The 21765-nt window shown below is 41.2% G+C and overlaps 1 protein-coding gene across 2 annotated transcripts in view; it reads right to left on the bottom strand.

Moving 5' to 3' along the window:
* Positions 1–21765, bottom strand: part of PTPRG (protein tyrosine phosphatase receptor type G) — a 715101-nt gene that overhangs the window by 271733 nt on the left and 421603 nt on the right. The window lies entirely within an intron of this gene.

Below are 21765 nucleotides of genomic sequence, written 5' to 3' on the forward strand. Positions count from 1 at the left end.
ATCCGCCTGCCCGTACATGATTCGAATCTCGGCCAGTCCCTGCTGAACCAGCCGGTTTTCAAACCATCTGTGGTCGGCTTTAGGTTCAACACTCAAGTCTGTTAAACTAAAACTGGAACACACCCAAGTTTATTACATGTACAGATCTAGAAAAAGTTAGACCTATACTCATATTCCTTTCTGGGATAACTACATGTTTGTGAAGCCACAAAATACTTACGCGTATTATCCGGCCCCCTACTTTTCCTGTTAAAATATAGAGTTTGGGCTATACTCACCGTATAAGACTACCCCTCTTCCAACGCACATCAAATAAAAATTAAAAAACATCAGATTTGATTTCAATATGGTATGGTATTTCAGTATGGTATTCCAATGATGGGGCACTATTCCTCCCACTGACACCAATGATGGGGCACCATTCCTCCCACTGACACCAATGATGGGGCATGATTCCTCACACTGATACCAATGATGGGACACTATTCCTCCCACTGACACCAATGATGGTGCCCCATCATTAGTGTCAGTGGGAGGAATAGTCCCCCATCATTGGTGTCAGTGGGAGGAATAGTGCCCCATCATTGGTGTCAGTGGGAGGAATAGTCCTCCATCGGTGTCAGTGGGAGGAATAGTCCCCCATCATTGGTGTCAGTGAGAGGAATAGTGCCCCATCATTGGTGTCAGTGGGAGGAATAGTGTCCCATCACTGTTGTCAGTGGGAGGAATCGTGCCCCATCATTGGTGTCAGTGGGAGGAATAGTGCCCCATCATTGGTGTCAGTGGGAGGAATAGCACCCCATCATTGGTGTCAATGGGAGGAATAGCGCCCCATTATTGGTATCAGTGGCAGGAATTGCACCCCATCATTGGTATCAGTGGCAGGAATAGTGCCCCATCATTGGTATCAGTGGCAGGAAAAGTGCCCCATCATTGGTATCAGTGGGAGGAATAGTGCCCTATCTTTGGTGTCAGTGGGGGAAGAAATAGTGTTCCAGCATTGGTGTCAGTGGGGGGTGGAATAGTGCCCCATCATTGGTGTCAGTGGGGGGAGGAATAGTGCCCCATCATTGGTGTCAGTGGGGGGAGTAATAGTGCCCCATCATTGGTGTCAGTGGGGGAGGAATAGTGCCCCATCATTGGTGTCAGTGGGGGAGGAATAGTGCCCCATCATTGGTGTCAGTGGGGGAGGAATAGTGCCCCATCATTGGTGTCAGTGGGGGGGGGGGAGGAATAGTGCCAATAGTGCTCCAGCATGGTGCTGCTGCACACTTACTGGCCGCTCTCACTCGATTTTCGTGGGGCGGCTTGGCTCCGCCTCCTCGCCGGTGATTGGCCGCCTGTGTGCCTTTCCTGAGCTACAGTTCTGGCGCCCAATCACCCGTGAGGAGGCGGAGCCAAGCGGCCGCGTGGACATCGAGCGGCCGAACAGAAAGAAGGAGCAGCTGCGCTTCCTGGACCGGATCGTCGTGGGACCGGAGCCAGGTAAGAAACAGCAGCCCCCTGCCCGCCCCTGTACTTAGTGTCTCTTCCGTTGGAAGGGGGGGGGTGGCACCGCGCCACCCCCCGAAAAAGTGACGCCCTGACACCGACTTGCCGTATACCGGCGTATAAGACGACCCCCGACTTTTCAGAAGATTTTCATGGGTTAAAAAGTCATCTTATATGCCGGGTAATACGGTATCTTGAGTGGAGGAAATTTTGCTCCAGGCATCCTTCACTGCTGGGCATAGGCCTGAAAGGCACTCAGTCATGTAATCAAAGAGTAGGATCATGATTCAGAATGCCAAATCCTCCACTTCAACACAGGTCATTAAAACAAAGTGCCGTGGCCTTTAGGTGTGTGCTCAGCACTAAAGAGAACCCTCAGCATTTTCTCCAGAAAGGGTATGTATTCCAGTCTAATACACTTTGCTCCTTCCTGGTAATACAGCTTTATAGTAGAATTTGAGAACAGCCTCCTTTATATCAGACCTACAGAGATCTCTTTGCCAATTTAAAAAAAAAAAGTCAAAAAAGTCATACATTTGTAAATTTCTGGCAAGACAATGTTATTAAAAGCAGTCTGTGTTACTGAAGCAACAATTGGGCATGAAAATGCAAAATAGTGCATGACATAAAGAGAACACTTCACAGCTTTCAAGGCAACCACTAAATAAATCCTGAAACCCGATCATATTAACACAACTGGGCAATTCTCAAAAGCTGAAAAAGAATCAATACATTTCATGGCCTATCCTTTCCCATGGACTTTTCGGACAACTGCAATAAAGCTGCCTTTATTAATGTCAACCTATTGTAAAAAAAAAAAAAAATGAATAGTGCACTAACAGTAACATAAATGTGCATTTATTACATTTTTGCATTGAAGCCTGCAGAGCATAGCATTGCAAACGCGAACAGTGTGTTCCAGGTGTACAGGCTGTTGCATTGCTTACAGGAAAAAAATGGAACAAGAGCGCACTGGCCTAGCGCATTATCCCAGATACCAATTTATTGCATGAAAGTTGAAATATACTCACAAACAAGAAGTGACAAATCGCATAGCAAATGACAATCACTGGAAATATACTCTATATGGCGCCAAGAGCCCTAACATAAACGAAGTGCCAATCAAGGGCCAAATAAAGGTTGAAGCGTTTCGAGGGAAACCCTCTTCCTTGAAACGCGTCAGAATTTCTTTGGACCTTCGATGGCACTTCTTTTCTGTCGGGGCTCTTAGTGCCATATAGAGCATATTTCCAGTGATTGTCATTTGCTATGCGGTTTGTCACTTCTTGTTTGTGAGTATATTTCAACTTTCATTCAATAAATTGGTATCTGGGATAATGTGCTAGGCCAGTGCGCTCTTGTTCCATTTTTCCCTGTAGTTACTCCTGACTTCCCCTGTCGTACACGGGGGCAGCAAGGCTTGGCTTATCCGCTCGAATTTCGCATTTATGTGGGTTCTACCATACCTCCCTGCCTTCAGCCCTCCACACTCAGCCGCAGGAGCTTTTGACTTATTTGACCTTGGGGTTGCATTGCGTACCCCAGACCAAAGTCTGTATGTAGGACCTTCTGGTATAGGGCTGGAGGAAGTAAACCATGGACTGCAAGTGTGTTGATGCCACCGCCTAGCCGGCTGTCCTACTGGTTCCCCCTGCCGAAGTGGCAGATGGGGATTCCTGTGAATAGATGATGCAGCTGAGCTTTTGGAGCCATTGAAAACTATACTAAAAAAAAAAAAAAAAAAAAAAAAAAAACCTGTAGTGAGCAGCACCTCACAATTCAGGCAGTTTGAGAGTGGCAGCTGGGTAGTTTGACCATATTACATAGTATGCCTTTACTGTAGATGCAACATGAAACCGCATCCTACAGATGGACTAAGCCTTTAAAGCTGAACTCCAGGCAGGTGTAAAAACACACAAATCAATGCAGCTAGGTATTCATTTATTTATTTTTTATTTTTAGATTGATATCAGCAATCCCTGAATGGCTCCCAGGGATGTTCCTACCTCTCCCAGTCTGACTGCAGTTGTACAGGGATACAACAGCAGTCAGATGGGGACAGGGAGGAGTATGAATGGGAGCCAATTATGCATTTTGCAAGCAAATGTACTCACATGAAACACTCTGCAGAAAAGAGCAGAGTGAGCAGAGGAATGACCTCATCAATCTTTGATCTTTCATTGTCCATTCAGCAGGCTGCGGTGGAAGCCACTAACAGTTACCTTATATGTATTTCATCTGTGTAGTTATCATGTACCTAGAGTTCAGCTTTAAAGCGGTATTAAATTCATAACCAAAAATGTTACCTTGGTTTACAAACGCCTCGGTTAACGTAATTTTCGGTTTATGAATGAAAATCCACTGAAAATAATGCCTCGGTTTACAAATTTTTTTTCAAAATATGAACGGATTAATTGGTTTTCAATGCATTTATGCATTTTTATTTAATCATGTCCCTGTACAGTACTATGCCTTTAAAGTGCCCTTTATAAAGAGTTTTGAACAGATAAGACTGTTTACTTTTTTCTGACCTCCGAAACGGATTAATTGGTTTTCAATGCATTTATGAATTATTTTCGCAATACATACTGATTAATTGGTTTTCAATGCATTTACAAATTAATTTTTAATCATGTCCCTGTACAGTATTTATACCTTTAAAGTGCACGTTATAAAGAGTTTTGAAAAGATTTTTTTTTTTTTACTTTTTCTGACCTCCGGAACGGATTAATTGGTTTTCAATACATTCCTATGGGAAACCACGTTTCTGTTTATGAATTCTTCGCAATACGAAAAGTCGTGCAGAATGCACTAAATTCATAAACCGAGGTACTCCTATATATTGCAGCTCACCAATCATTAGAAATAGTGGCTGCATAATTTTCTTTTCTTAGACTTTTCACCTGGTGGCCTGGCCTAATACATCTCCTGTATTAGAGTGTCCCCATTCTGGATGGAGGAGCAAAGGGGCACCTTTGGACAGCAGCATTGTCAGTCTGGGGAGAGGGGAGCATTAGATGTACTAGCAGATTTCAAACTGAAGCCGAACTCCAGCTAATACGTTATAAGCGGTTACAGCACACCATTTGTTTCCTTTGGCAATAAAGGCATTATATAAATAAATAAAAGCTGATCGTTATAAGCAACCCTGAGGATCCTCTAACTGCTACATCTGTGAGCTTGTTCTTTTGAAAAACAATTGACTTACTGGCCAGACCGCCAGGTGAAAATAAAGGAAAGAAAGCCTAAAAAAGAAAACCAATGCATCCGTCACATCTAATAATTGGTAAGCTGCTTTATAATAAATATTTGCTGTTAGATTTAACCACTTGCTGCCCAGCCACTGTAGATATACGGCAGCAGGGCGGCACTCACAGGCAAAACCACGTTTTAAAACGTGTGTTTTGTAAACAAATGGGGGGCGCGCGCGAGGCGCGCCGCCGCCCCCAATTTGTCCCGCGGATCACCGCCGCAGATGTCCCACCCAGTACACACCCCCGCCCCCTAGTAAAACACTCCCCTCACTCCTATAACCCTTCCCTGCAAAATAAAGTTAACCCCTTCCTCCCCATTGCCATTAGTACAGTGTCAGTTTTTTTTTTGCACTGATCATTGTATTAGTGTTTTTGGGGATGTCAGTGACCCCAAGTCAGTACCCCTCAATGTCAAAATGTCCGCCGCAGTCCCGCCATAAGTCCCTGATTGCCGCCATAATTCGCTGATCGCCGCCATTATTAGTATAAAAAAAACCCCTAAAAATCCCAGTATCTTTCCTGCCATTTGTAAACGCTATAACTTTCACGTTAACCAATTAATTTACACGTATTGGGTTTTTTTTTTTTTTAGCAAAGACATGTCGCAGAATGCATTTTGGCAGAAATTTATGACTAAATTTCATTTTTGCATTTTTTTTTTTACTGGACATGTTTTATAGCAAAAAGTCCAAAATATTGTTTTTTTTCCCTCAAAATTGTCAGCCTTTTTTTTTTTATAGCGCAAAAAAAAAAAAACCGCACAGGCGATCAAATACCACTGAAAGAAAGCTCAATTTGTGGGGAAAAAAAGGATTTAAATTTCATTTATGTACCATATTGCATGACCGCGCAATTGTCCGTTAAACTAGCGCAGTGCTGTATAGCAGAAAAATGGCATAAATTTCAGTATTTATACCATAGTTTGTAGACGCTATAACTACCACAAAAAGCAATCAATATACACTTATTGAGATTTTTTTTACCAAAAACATGTAGCAGAATACATTTTGGCCTAAATTTATAACCAACTTTGAGTTTACTATACATTTTTTATAGCTGAAAATAAAAAATATTGTTTTTCTTCAAAATTTTTGGCCTTTGTTTATAGCGTGAAAAATAAAAAGCGCACAGGTGATCAAATTACACCGAAAGAAAGCTCTATTTGTGTGAAAAAAAGGACGTAAATTTCGTTTGGGTGCAGCATTGCAGGACTGCGCAATTATCAGTTGAATTAGTGCAGTGCCGAGTAGCAAAAAGAGGCCTGGTCATTAAGGGGGGTAAATCCTCTGGAGCTCAAGTGGTTAATACCACTTTAAGGACTCTGTTTTGCTAGTGGCAATATTATGTCAAAAGAGGCATGCATGCAAAGATTACGGTTTATTTATTCATTACAGACATGACAATCTGACACACACAGGAATTATAGCAAAGATAAAAACACAACACGGGCATACAGATGGGGCGTAGTGAGTTATCCCACCAGATAACTTTCTAATCACAAAAAAAAAAAAAAGTATTCCAGTGAATTTACATAAATTTAAGTGAATTAAAAATGTTCCTGAAGATCTGTTTGAGCCGGAGGCCACTATAGATCGTGCTTGCTCCCAAGATGAGATAAGACCCCCAGTTGACTAATTTTGAAGTTTATGGTTTGTTCAGCATCCTGACGGTCTCAGAAAGACCTATAATGTTTCCAGGCTCAAGGCGCTCGGCAATACAGCCCTGAACCTCAACGCACTGTTCAATTTCACTGCTCATAAAAGGCTAAACTGCCTAGAAAATAAAAAAAAATCATTGAGCAGAGCAGCAACATACAACTTTAAAAGGAAAAATGAATCGTGACTTTTTTCTTTTTTGGCATTCAGTAAAGCAAGATGTTCTGTTGTTGCAACACTTGGACCCGTCAATGCAGCCTCAGCTGCCTTAATAATGTATTAATGTTGGAAAAAGAAGCAGAATATCTGTATGTCTTATACAGTATGCTATATATAATGTATAAGTACAGCTCAGTTATTTTTGGTTTGTTACGAGGCAAACACAGGGTTTAACCTGATGAACGAGCTCACAAGAAACTCAAAAGTTTTTATCTCATTGAAGTCACAGAGCACACTATGATTTTAAAGAGATGGATTTTAATAGAAACCTGCAGTGAGAGAATACCTAAGCTGCCCTCCCTCTCCCAGTTTCAGTGCTGCTGTACGGGTGATTAAAGGAGGCCGGGTGACCCTGTTGCTAAAAAAAAAAAAAAACCAAAAAACAAAAAAAACTCAAAAGTCCTTCCTGCAAAGAAAAAAATGCCCCATCTGCTGGCCACATGGCCAACATACACTATCATCAAGAGGAAAGCTGATGAAAAATCTTCAGCACCCAACAACTTGCTCTGTGATTGTAGACACTGACCCTCTACACCAGGGGTAGGCAACCTAAAAGCTAGGTTCACATCTCCGCGTTCCTGCGGGCCGCGTTTTGCGCAGGCACGAGAGCCCATTCATTTGAATGGACTCCTGTGCCCCAGGACACACAGGGAAGAAGTCCCTGCGCTTCTTCGGAAAACACAACCCGCAGAGGAACCTCTGTTTCCAGTACGGTTGCAAATTTCCAGTGTGGGCAGTGTGTCATTAGAATTAATGGCACCTGCCTGCGGGTCCTCATTCCTCTGTGCAAGTGGTGCGGGTCCACGGATTTTTGTGCGGATCCGCAGCAGCACCACCTGCATAGATGTAAATCAGGGGTTAAGAGGTGGAGATCTACCTGAACAACACGGGAATAGTTAAAGATCACCAGACACCGTGTCGGCCAGTGTCACCTCCTCCAATGCCGTAAAAGAACTCTCCAAGCTTGGAAAAGGGCTCTAACCACTGCTTCTCTGGTAGGAGCTGGCAGTTGAAGGTCATCTAGAATGCCCAGTTGGTAGGGTTTAGGGTGGAGTGGGGTAGATGCCTAGGAGACCACATTCAATGTGTTCACTACTCCCTATCAGTAATTTATTTTTTTTTTAAATATAAGCAGTTTTAAGTACATGAATCTAACCTGGTATCAACCTCTTGCAATGTATGCACAACCGGGCTGGAGTGTGAGAGCAAGAAGCATCACAAGGAGTCAATCAGTTCACGTGCTGACAAGAAGCATGCCAACTGGTGGAGAAAAAGTCACAAAAAGATGAGCTCATCACTCTGCGGCTTCTCTTTTCACTGTCTAGTCAAAAACATGCACAGGTCCAGATGATCTGGGCTCAAAGGAAGTGGAGTGAATGATTCGGACCATCAGACTGAGCATATCTAGCTGCAGAAAAACAAAAATACTGCAAAACAACTCTCTGGACTTAGGGATAACACAGCAACAAAAGCTGGTTTTGTTATTTTATATATTAAATAGCTATTCATTTGTATCCTCTTTTTTGTGGGGTTCTCCCTTTAATGGCTATACCATATTTAGGGTGTAACGAAGCATGGTCAGAGTCTGCAGCCCGCGCCTTCAAATTACCCCCTTAGAGGAGTTTTTTCATTCATTTGTCTTCTTCCCATCGGTTATAGACAAACTTGAAATTGACGCAGTTGTAGGTGGCGTCACCTGCAAAGCCACTTCATTCATTTACAGGAAGCTGCTAATGAAAAGACTGAGTCCTGTCTACCATCACAGCACAGGAACTCGTAGTTCAAAATGGAACACAAGTGTACTGAAAATACCGTACTCCTAGTCCATTGACCCTGCTTGCATTCCTGTAACTGAAGGTCCTTACCTAGTACTAGGAAGAGTCTGCAGGGGCTGTGCATTGTACCTGCTATCCACTAAGGAGGTGCAATGCTTTCCTGGCATGGATTTAAAAAACAAAAAACAAAAAAAAAATTAATATTTTTATTGAATTATTTTTTTTCCCCAAAAAAGGTGGACTTCACTTTTAACGCTTTACTTAGCATGGAGGACTTTATTTTATTTTTAAACCTTTTTTTCTGTAGAGACAAATTATGGAATCTATCAGTTAAATGATGTCAATGTATCTTCAGGCTTTATGCACTGAAGAGTTAAATTATTGCACAAATAACTAATCTCCTCCTGCTTTCTTAACCGTTTTCCTCCACGCTTCTCTTTAACAAAAGCAAATCAAGTTACACCTAACAAAAATAGCCGACCACGAATGGTGTGGAAAAAGCCAAGCTCGGGTTGATTGATAGAATGTGTCAATCGGCAAACAGCAAAATGGGGCAGCTGAAATTTTATTTAAAGCAATCCTGGTGCACTGGACCACTTACGCTCCTTCGAGAAAATAATATGATTTCCTCCTAACTGAGCGGCGTCTGCTTATTTAAGCCGCGGTGCACAAGATCTTTCAATCCTCACAACAGTGAGAAAGAGAAATGACTCACTAGGGGGTAACATTTTATCGCAATGAAGGCTATCTTATAAAAATGGTCGCTGGTTTTAAATGCTTCTCCTACAATGAAACGAATACCTTGGACACATCCGCCTTTATACTGCTGTGAGTGGTCTATTTAATTGGAAACCTTGGTTAAAAGATTTTTATTTTATTTTTTTTTTAACATGAGCGAGAAAAATAATCTAGTGAAGCAGAAAGTGACAACATAGTAATGATCAACTTAAAATTTCCAGGTGAAAAAAAAATTGATTTAGCCATTCATATGTATGAAACTGCTTTGAACAGCTGAAACTAGTAGCATGATCACTTTTGATGATAAATAATGTATAGGTCGCTGAGATAATTATGGGAAATGATGGCTTGAACAAGTGTACGTTGCTACATAATGATCTGACTAAAGAAGGTATACTGGTTATAAGGGCATGCAAAATGTCATCTAAGTGCTAGGAATTTGGGGTTATTTGCACAATTTTATGACACATTTATGAATACAGCACTTAAAGGGAACCTGTCATGAAAAGTGAAAGTTTTTTTTTTTAAAGCTCTGTCTCCTCTATTACTGACACCTTTGTACAGCCCTGAGTAAGCTCACTGATAATATTATAACCTTTTTGAAATTACATAAATCTACTCATATTCAAATAAATGAATATAATAATAAAATTCGAAAAAATCAAAAAATCAAAAAAAGTCCAATACAAAGTGTCCCAAAAAATGTCCCAATACAAACAAAAGTAGTGTCCAAAAATTGTCCCAATGTTCAAACTTTATCCTCCAGTAGGAAGAAATTCCATTTCATCCCGTGGTACCTCAAAAAAAAAACAAATTTGAATAATCTAGTGCATTACCTTTATAAATGATATATTCACTCCGTGCAAAAAACACAAAAACTGTGCAAGAACTGTATATATATCTCCTCCGTGCACATATGAATTAATTGTGACCACTCTGTGAACACTGCAACACTGTGTATCCACCAACACCAATAGTATTAGATACTATTACCCTCTGTATCCATATACAGAGGATAGTCTGTATAGTGACTTCCATAGGGCTAAGGTCCTTCCTCCAATCCCCATAAGACAGTGCTAAGGCCTAGCAGATGGCCACTTTGGCTCCAAGCACTGCATTGAAGAAGAAAGTCCTATGCTCCCCAATTCCAAAAGTACCAACTACTTCACAGGGTTCCTGCTGGCGAAAGGGATGGTGGGGAAACACAGAAAACCTACCTACAATGGAGGGGATGGGCTATCAAATGGCAATACTGTATAACTTTGCTCTGAATAGGACCATGTACAGTATTTAGCTACCTGCCTGGAATTTAGCTTTATCTACACTAGAAAAAGAGACCAACACAACTGGGCTTTACAGTCTAGCAGTGGTGTCTGGATCACAAGACTAGCTTAGCGGGATTGCAATTCCCTTGACTAGTAAGCCAGTTCAAACTTGTTTATTTCCTCAATGTCTTCAGTTGTTTGGCTGGAGCTCTGTCTGGATGTCTACAAGTTTCAAAAGGGCTTCCATAGACTTCCTAAAAGTTACCAACAAACAGCAACTTCAACCATTCCCATGAATTTTACTTTCCATATGCAACAGCCGTTGACATTCCGTTTTGAAGAACAGCATATTTCATCAAATCCTGCACATCCCAAAATCTTGACTCCGGAGTTGGTTGTCTCTTCTTCCTTTGCATAGACAGCCCCCTAAAAATGCTCCCTTTAATCCCTCACATGCGCTGCTGTGCAATGGGTCTTGCATTTGACTCATTCTTAAAACAAGAAACTTTGGCTCCACAACCTCCTGGGATTTGTGATATATATAAGACCAGAGAGAAGTGGGCAGCTAATATACAGTGGGGCAAAAAAGTATTTAGTCAGCCACCAATTGTGCAAGTTCTCCCACTTAAAAAGATGAGAGAGGCCTGTAATTGGCATCATAGGTAGACTTCAACTATGAGAGACAAAATGAGAAAAAAAATCCAGACAATCACATTGGCTGATTTGGAAAGAATTTATTTGCAAATTATGGTGGAAAATAAGTATTTGGTCAATATCAAAAGTTCATCTCAATACTTTGTTATATATCCTTTGTTGGCAATGACAGAGGTCAAAAGTTTCCTGTAAGTCTTCACAAGGTTGGCACACACTGTCGCTGGTATGTTGGCCCATTCCTCAATGCAGATCTCCTCTAGAGCAGTGATGTTTTGGAGCTGTTGCTGGGCAACACAGACTTTCAACTCCCTCCAAAGGTTTTCTATAGGGTTGAGATCTGGAGACTGGCTAGGCCACTCCAGGACCTTGAAATGCTTCTTACGAAGCCACTCCTTTGTTGCCCATGTGGTATGTTTGGGATCATTGTCATGTTGGAAGACCCAGCCACATTTCATCTTCAATGGCCTTGGGAGGTTTGCACTCAAAATCTCACGATACATGGTCCCATTCATTCTGTCCTGTACATGGATCAGTCGTCCTGGTCCCTTTGCGGAGAAACAGCCCCAACGTATGATGTTGCCACCCCCATGCTTCACAGTAGGTATGGTGTTCTTTGGATGCAACTCAGCATTCTCTCTTCTCCAAACACAACGAGTTGTGTTTCTACCAAACAGTTCTATTTTGGTTTCATCTGACCATATGACATTCTCCCAATCCTCTTCTGGATCATCCAAATGATCTCTAGCAAACTTCAGACGGGCCCGGACATATACTGGCTTAAGCAGGGGGACACGTCTGGCACTGCAGGATCTGAGTCCCTGGCGGCGTAGTGTGTTACTGATGGTAGCCTTTGTTACGTTGGTCCCAGCTCTCTGCAGGTCATCCACTAGGTCCCCCGTGTGGTCCTGGGATTTTTGCTCACCGTTCTTGTGATCATTTTGACCCCATGGGGTGAGATCTTGCGTGGAGCCCCAGATCGAGGGAGATTATCAGTGGTCTTGTATGTCTTCCATTTTCTAATTATTGCTCCCACAGTTGATTTATTCACACCAAGCTGCTTGCCTATTGCAGATTCAGTCTTCCCAGCCTGGCGCAGGTCTACAATTTTGTTTCTGGTGTCCTTCGACAGCTCTTTGGTCTTCACCATAGTGGAGTTTGGAGTGTGACTGTTTGAGGTTGTGGACAAGTGTCTTTTATACTGATAACAAGTTCAAACAGGTGCCATTGATACAGGTAATGAGTGCAGGACAGAGGAGCCTCTTAAAGAAGAAGGTACAGGTCTGTGAGAGCCAGAAATCTTGCTTGTCAACAAAGGATATATAACAAAGTATTGAGATGAACCAAATACTTATTTTCCACCATAATTTGCAAATAAATTCTTTCCAAATCAGCCAATGTGATTGTCTGGATTTTTTGTCTCATTTTGTCTCTCATAGTTGAGGTCTACCTACGATGCCAATTACAGGCCTCTCTCATCTTTTTAAGTGGGAGAACTTGCACAATTGGTGGCTGACTAAATACTTTTTTGCCCCACTGTACTTTATCCTTGTCCAAGCAAGGAACCTAGAAGTAGGGGGCTGCAACTGGAGGAAAAAAAGGATTTTCTAAAAGAAAAAATTATCTACAATTGCAAAAAAGGTGGGGAGGAGAGAAGAAATATTGTTTTCATGTATAGCAGCCCACTTAGTAGAAGGTAGACATTAAAAGAGAAGTATGGCCAAAGCTTTTTTGTGGGTTACAAGAGTTCACATACTTGTACTCTCCTGTGACCCAAAATCAGCCAAACGTTGGACTAAGTTTGCTGTCAGCTGACGTCGCAGAACAGCACCAGGCTCTGGAAGAATCCCAACCATATTGTCGAGATCCATCCAGATGCTTGATCAGCAGCAGGCTCAGACTCTCTGAAAGCTTGAGCCAGCTGCTCCCAAACCCTCCCCAGCCCAGTGCTCCAGTGAGTGCTGGAGGAGCAGAGCAGAGAGCCATTGACAGTCAGTAATAGTAATATAATAGACCCCCTAAGTAGAATGTGTGCTGTATATTTGAAGTGGAACTAAACCCTCCTATCCTTTGCAGGCATGGAAGCTGTCAATTTAGCCTCTTGTTTGCATTTCAGTGGCTATGGTGCTGCACAGGTGATGAGTTATAACATTAGCCATTTAATAACTTGATAGTTCAGTTAAGAGTACGAGCAACTGTGACAGTTATCATTCACATCATGCCTTGAACGTAATGTTTTGGGAAACAATTAAATCAATGGGTTTAATTCCACTTTAAGTGCATATTGTGCATGGTCTGCAGATACCAAAGAATACTTGGAAATATACAGTATTTTCTATTCAGCATACTGAAAATAGTTAAAATTTGCCTCGAAGCACGACAAAAACTAAATATTACAATGGTAGCCAGAAAACTAGACCCTAAATTGCTTCCTTCCTTCTTCGGGACATTATGTTTCACACCGATTGAACCTACGATGAGAAGGAAAAACTACTTTGGATGAACTCAGAGATTTGGTGGTGTGATTTGACTCCAGGCGCTGGGTGACTGCGAGACTATGGATGACTGCACTGCACACTCAAATGTCAACGTGAGCTGACAGGTGTATTGAGCCAAGGACTGCTAATTGTATCACAGTGAAGTACACTTATAGTATTATACAGTAGCTGACAGTAACCAGAGAGCAGAATCGCTGCGGTTTTAAGCCTCCATCTGCATTTATTTAGACTTATCAGCTCAGCTGACACAAAGTGAAAGTTTTATAAATAACACACAGCTTGAGATCTGTATCGTTTCTTCTTTTACGTGAAGTTTTGACACTCAGGCTTCTATCTGCAAAGATGAGGAATAAAAAAAAAAAAAAAAAAAAAAAAAAGTGCCTGCTTTTGACGTCCTCTATTTCATTGCTTTCCATTACTGCTTTATTTTTACAGTAATATCATGAAAATATTTTGCCCTAATGAACCTATAAACAAAGAAGTCTTCTGCTACTTTCCCCTTTTTGGCTTTTTTAGCCACGTAAACGTCAAGTCTAAGGTCTAGGGTGTGGTGGTAGACCGCAGACCGAAGGATCCTGAGTAGCTGGCCAGCGGTTTCTGGTAAAGCTCAGCGTTTCTACCAAAAAAGAAAAGAGGGAGGTATTTGAGCCCTTATACTGTTGTAGATTTCAGAAACCAAGGATACAGTGCTTCCACAATAATAGAAAAAAGATCAAAGTGGACAACTGTTGAGTCTGCGGTCACCCAGCTAGGGGTGAACATGCAGCCTTCCTAGTGTGCGGGTGGAGAAAACCTGTTTCCACGCAGGGTCAGTTGCTCTCAATGCTTCAGGCATTCCCATCCTGGGTGCTCTGTGGGGGTTCTCAGGTGGGTGAACAAAGTGGTAGAAAGAGACCCTTGGATAGTTCAATTGACAGAGACCCCCGATGTGGTTGTTCAAAGAATAGGCACGAGTCGTCTGCTTTCGTAAAACATCCAATTACTTTATTTCACCAAATAAAAAGTGTTTTTTGGCTTTATATTGCCACTTCCTGAGTTCAGGTTGACAAAATTGGTGTCCGTGGGTAAAAAGTTGTCATAGGATACAATAGGTATTTAACGTAACTCAAAATCAGTCTAAAAAAACAAGCAACAAAACTGAATATATATATATATATATATATATATATATATATATATATATATAAAGAGCAATCAAATATGCTGGGGAGATGCCTTCTCTGATAGGTTTGATATTTTAGAGACTCCCTCACTGCTATATTTATTAGATGTCAATTTTATGTGGTCTCTGATACATTTGATATATGAAGAACTTTCTGACTGCTACATTTTACACATTTGCACGCTTCTCCCTCACAAATTTGAATTTTTTTATATGTTTTCATTTACTGTTTTTTAGACTGTGCTTTAGAGTTATGTTAAATACCTATTTGTACCCTATGACAACTTTTTACCCACGGACAAAAAGTTTTATCACCTTGAACTGAGAAAGTGGCAATTTAAAGCCACAAAACAAGTTTCATTTGGTGAAATAAAGTAAGTGGATGTTTTACCAAAGCAGACAACTCGTGGATATCCTTTGAACAAGCACACCGGGCACCTCTGCCAATTGAACTACCCAAGGGCCCTTTTTTCACTGACTCTTTCTACCACACACAGTTAGGTCAATGTATATTTGGACACAGGAACAATTTTGGTTTTTTTTCAGGCATTTACCAAAACCTATTCAAGCTATAGTTATATAATGGATACGGGCTGAAAGTGCACACTTAGGTTTAATTTGAGGGTATGTACATCCAAATTGGAGGAAGGGTTAAGGAATTACAGCTCTTAAGAACAGCCATTCCCCCTTTTTTCAAGGGACCAAAAGTAATTGGTGTGGGCTACTTCTTCGTTATTTCTTCATCAATTAAACAGGTAAAAGGTCTGGAATTGATTATAAGTGTGGTATTTGCATTTGGAATCTATTGCTGTGAACCTATATCATGTGTTCAAAGGAGCTGTCCGTGCAAGTGAAACAGGCCATTGTAAGGATTCAAAAACCAAATAAATCCATCAGAGAGATACCAGCAACATTAGGAGTGGTCACATCAACAGTTTGGTACATTCTGAGGAAAGAAGAATGCACTGCTGAGCTCAGCAACATAAAGAGGGATGGACGTCCACGGAAAACAGTGGTGGATGATCGCAGGAGCCTCTCTATAGTAAAAAAAAAAAACCATTCACAACATCCAGACAAGTGAGGGACACTCTCCAAGAGATGGGAGTATCATAGTCAAAGTCTAAAATCAAGAGAAGAGTTAATGAGAGAAAATAAAGAAAATAAAGGTGCAAACCATTCAAAAGCCTTCAGAATAGAAAAACCAGATAAGACTTTTCTAAAAAAAACATCTAAAAAAGCCAGACCAGTTCTGGAAAAGCATTCTTTGGACGGATGAAACTAAGATTAATCTGTACCAGAATGACGGGAAGAAAAAAGTGTGGAGAAGGCTTGGAGCAACTCATGATCCAAAGCACACAACATCTTCTGTATAACATGGTGGAGGCAGTGTGATGGCATGGGCATGCATGGCTTCCAGTGGCACTGGGTCATTGGTGTTTATTGATGATGTGACAGAAGCGGCCGGATGAATTCTGCAGTGTTTAGAGATATACTTTCAGTCCAGATTCAGCCAAATGCAACAAAGTTGATTGGACGGCACTTCCCAGTACACATGGACAATGATCCAAAACACTGCAAAAGCAACCCAGGAGCTTTTGAAGGGAACGAAGTGGAATATTCTGCAATGGCCGAGTCAATCACCTGATCTTAACCACATTGAGCATGCATTTCACTTACTGAAGGCAAAACTAAAGGCAGAAAGATCCACAAAGAACAACTGAAGACAGCTGCAGTAAGAGCCCGGCAAAGCATCAGAAAGTAGGAAACGCAGTCTTTGGTAATGTCCATGGGTTCCAGACTTCAGGTCATTGCCAGTAAAGGATTCTCAACAAATTATTAAAAATGAACATTTATTTATGATTATATTCCTTTGTCCAATTACTTTTTGATCCCTTGAAACAAGGGGGGATGGCTACTCTTACGAGTTGTAATTCCTACACCCCTCCGCCAATTTGGATGTACATACCCTCAAATTAAACATGATAGTGTGCACTTTCAACCCATATCCATTATAGAACTATAGCTTGAATATGTTTTGGTAAATACCTGAAAATAACGAAAATTGTGACCGTGTCCAAATATATATGGACCCAACTGTACGTCAAGTCTGTATTCACACTTGAGTGGTGTGTTAGCTGGGCTGCCAAGGCACTTAATCACAGCCAAAACTCTTTTCTGGGAACATGACGCATGGCAATGAATCATGGGTTGTGGTGTACTGAGACACAGGTGCACTGCTCTTGTGCTTTGATGTGCTATTCCAAATAAATGGCATCCTTGCACACCACTGGGCGTAAAGGTGTTACTGCAGTGCAACAATGTGAACCTAACCGAAAAGGTTTTCAGGACACTTTAATTTTTGAATGGTTCACGGACAAATTTATGTAAATTTGATTGTATGTCGCCAGGCCTTACAAACATTTTGCACTTAAAGGTCATGTGTCACTCTAAAAAGGTCGAGATCGACTGGCTTATCTAAACAATCCATAAAACTGACATACAGGCAAGCCCTTATATTGGAATCAGTAAATTTAAAGAAGATTGTATATTCATAAGGTAATGTGCATTTAGTAAACCTAAAGTAGATTGCACCATCAGAAGGTAACATGTGCACCAGGCTTTAATCATATATAAAATCATAATTTAAATAATATAAAACATATTTCATATAGCCAAAAAAGTGGCACTTTATTATTGTACCAGTGACACTAGATTGCAAGCTTTGTGTGTGGCAGGGACTGATGTTAATAGTTCAATGCTCTCTGTAAAGAGCTGTAGAATAAATTGGAGATGGGTAAACTAGTAAAATTTATACTTAAATGTCTACCGATTTTGTTTTTTTTTGTGATTTTACTGAATTCTGGCAAGGAGGTAAAATGCATGTTCAAAATGCTGGAGAGCGTATGTGAAGAGCAACCAGGTGGACCTCCATTTTCAAATACTAGCTTTTAAAGACATACGGGGTTGCAGAACAGAGTCCAAAGGGCAGGGAATGTAAGAGTTATATTTATATATTGCACTATTCTTTTGAATAAAAGTGGGCAAAAAAGCCCTAAATGGCAAGTTGGTAAGTGGACCAAGTTATTAAAAGTTCTACACTTGAATCTTAAATCCACTATTATATATATATATATATATATATATATATATATATATATATATATATATATATATATATAGTATATATTTGTTTTGAATAAAGAGACATTGTCTATGCTTAATAACATACATATGGTAGGGTTTAGGTGCTAATTTGGGACATCTTAGTAGTAAAAGTAGTATTAAGTTAGAGGTAGAAGTTAGAAGTAATATTAAACCCTCGCTATATAAAACAGGCTTTCCCCTTTAGCCCAAAGTTATTATTAAAAATTGCAAGGCTATTTAACAGTATGTTAGTCCAATGATTACATTTGCCCAGTGAAAATGTGTCCATCCAGTTTAATTCTTGCAGCCCTTCCCAGAACTTTTTGATCGTGGAAAGCTTACAGTAGAACCAGATGATCTCCTGCTTGGGGACTATGTGCCCTGTGATCCCTCACACCCAGCCTTTACTGTGTGTATGGGTGACTGCCCAATAGTATCAGGTGGCCTGCACTGGGTCTAAATGTCCTATGAATAATTGTGCCCAACACATACTGCACAAGCGTGCCTACTTAACCAGGATCAACGGCCTCAGGCGTCCTTGCCCCATCCTATATCGCACATATGTGCCCCCCTCTCTAATAGCAGGCCCCTCCTCAGAAAATTTTGGTGTTCTGGTTAGAAGCGTGTACACCAGAGTGGCTCCAGAGGGACCCTGCATGGCAGTGAAGCCACCCTGTTGGCAGCTTTACCAGGGGCAAAGGTTTTGTATGAAGACTGCTGCAAAGATAAAGCGGATAGCAACAACAGAAAGACAGGAGATACAGTGCTACATGGAACAATTTGTTAAAAAGTGCTTAAAACACTTTAATTCTGGATACGTGTCACATTTCAATGAAAGCAGCTCATTCCCTAGAGGGATTACTGGTTAGGTGAAGGCTGGTCAGCTCTTCTGAAGGGCCCTGGCGATTCAGCTGTAAGACTTATCACATAGAGTTACATCTCCCATACATAAGACACACTAGAAAATGCATAATTTAAACCCCATGCCTGCTGTCCTTGTGGTTATGCCTGTTCTACTTTCCGTTTTCTGAAAGATGTGACAGGTCTCAATGACTTTAGTCGGAACTTTGACCTGTGGCATTTTCCATGCATCCTGACAGGTCAAGTGATGCCTCTGGCACTTGTCTAGACGAGTAGAAAACTGCTATAAAAGTCATAAAGCTGCCAACCTCTCACTTCATGAACTTCTACTTAAGAGATAGGCATGCTCTAGGAGACGAAGATGGCCTTTGTGATAGATTTTACAGCATTTCCCCCTAAACGAAGATATCTGCATAGACCAGACCCATTCCCGTAAAAAAACACAATTAATAGGCAAACGCAAAAAAAAGTAAAACGCAGGGCGGTATCTACAGTTCTGGATGAACACTGAATGAAACAGTATATGCAATCACTTATCTTTTGATACAATTTAGGTAAAATTACAGTTTTTTTTTATGGAAGCGTTGATACCTAAACAGCTAAAGAGTTTATCAAAGCTAAACTCCAGGAAAATCGCTAAATGCACAGATGATTCACTTATGGAAGCAGGTTTACCTGCCAAACAGAGCTTTTGAATTGTTGCCCATCCGGTCCTTAGATTTCCACAGCACAGCTCAGTCTGGCAGGACAGGAGACCGGATTTTCTCTGCTGCAGTTAGGCAATATATAAATGTCTTTTCCCTCCCCCAGAGGAGCACAGTGATGAGCTCATCTCTCTGCTTTCACCTACAGTACCTACATCTTCTTTATTAGCATATGAGCATTGCGACAACTCACTGGCTCCTAGTGCTGCTTCTTCCTCTTGCAGTCTTAGCTCAGCTGTACAGAAACCTCAAGATGATCATTCCAAGTCAAATCCAGGTAAACACAGTGTTTAACAATAGATTGAGAGGAATTTATCAAAACTGCAGCAACTGTGCATAGCAACCAATCAGCTTCTACGTTTCATTTTCAAAGCTTAATTGAACAAGCTAAAAATAGAATCACACAACTGCACAACTGCTCTAGTTTCCGTAAATCCCCCCTTTTATGTATGAATGATTATAGAGCTGCATTCATTTGTGTCTTGGATCTACCTGGAGTTTGCATGTTCTCCCTGTGACTGTGTGGGTTTCCTCCAGGTACTCCGGTTTCCTCCCACACTCCAAAGACATGCTGGCAGGTTAATTGGATCCTGTCTAAATTGGCCCTAGTATGTGTATGTATGAATGTAAGTTAGGGGCTTTAGATTGTATGCCCCTTGAGGGTCAGGGACTGATGTGAATGTACAATATATATATACGTAGAGCGCTGCGTAAACTGACGGCGCTATAGAAGTATCTGAAATAAATAAATCTGGTATCCCACTTTAATGCTCATCTCCAGCCAAACCTTATTTTCTTTTTTTCAGTCCAGAATAGATTCATGAAAACTAAATGCTTTTGACTTTTTTTTTTTCTGTTTATGACCCTGCTGATGTCAAGACGGGGCTTTGTAAAAGTAGCAGTGACATCATCACTGTGCTGTGCATAGCCTGTGCAATGAGAGGGGAGGGAACCAGCAGCTCCACCCATTACAGGCTGCCTGCAGAAAGGAGGGGCGGAGACAAGACCAGTCACCCTGCACAAAGGATAGGAGCAGCAGTGAGCGGTCTTTATTACAGGAAGCTCCTGCACAGAGGCAAAGTTTCATACTGGTTTGCTGCACAGATATGAATACAATTCAAAAAGGAAACCAAGATTCAAGAAGAATACATATTATATCTCTGAGTTCAGCTTTAAGGAGTATGATATCCTCCAATTTCTACCCTATAATGTTCCAGTGGGTTAGAAGTAATAATAGACAGCTTTACTTCAAAGCTATCACATGTAAAACATCTTCTCAGCTATAGAAGCCGATTGTAAGGACAGGCACTTCACAAAGGTTTAGTAGCACTTGCATTGTGCATGAGGGATCGACAAAGCCCCGTCTTTTTACACATAACAAGTCTCATGTGAAGAAGTACTTTTGTAAGTCAACGTCTCGCATAATGCCAGGTAAATTCAAATCCTTGTTCGATATAATGAGATTTTAAAAGCAGACAGCGACTCTGGCGTTCACAATTCCCTGCGCACTTCTGATAACACTAATGTAATAAAGGTCACATGACCAGGCTGAGCTTCAGCGTGAATCATGCGGATACAGCCTCCTACGTACACAATCTGCCTGTCTTAGATGCTGGTAGCTTTCTTGGCCTCCTTTGTTGTATAATAAATTGATAGCAAATGGGAGGAGGCATGCTACTTGAAATGGATGGGGATTTTCTATTAAGAAGAGAGAAAAGACAAGGCACAATGGCACATTCGTAAAATGGTCTTCCTTTGTGATGAGTGGAGACCGGCGATGGTGCCAACTCCATGTGTAATGCATCTTTGTTGTACAGCTTCTCAACTTGTTGAAAGAAGAGGAGGACAGCAATTTTCACATGTAATGAAGCTTATCGTATCGTCTCTGTAAGCTTCTTCTTTCTGGAGCATTGTATGAGAGCTGTGCTGTAAAGGGAAGGGATACCATCCTGGACTATGGACCATTTCCAGTAATAGGCCAAATATCTGCCCAGTAATGTGGTGTGACGGAGCACAGAGATTAGGCTTTCCTTTTTTTTTTTCTTTTTTGAAGTCCCAGAACTACCAACCACATTATATGTTAAAGCGGTAGTAAACTCTACAGTTTTTCTTTGCGTCCTCTGCAGCTTTATGCCATTATTATGCTACTAGCACATTTTAGGAGGCTTACCGTTACAACAGAGCCCTCCAACAGTTAGCTCTCACCACTGGCGGTGCCTTCCATCCTCTTTTTCCTCCAGGTCCACGCTTTCTGGCCGTTTGAATGGTTGGGACATGATGATGTCACTCCCATACATGCACAAAGGAGTAACAATCAAGGCACGGTACTCTGTGCATTCAGGACACAC

This window comes from Staurois parvus, unplaced genomic scaffold (genome assembly GCF_062004578.1).
Source record: "Staurois parvus isolate SC_StPar_1 unplaced genomic scaffold, SC_StPar_1.0 ptg000283l, whole genome shotgun sequence".
Lineage (NCBI taxonomy): Eukaryota > Metazoa > Chordata > Amphibia > Anura > Ranidae > Staurois > Staurois parvus.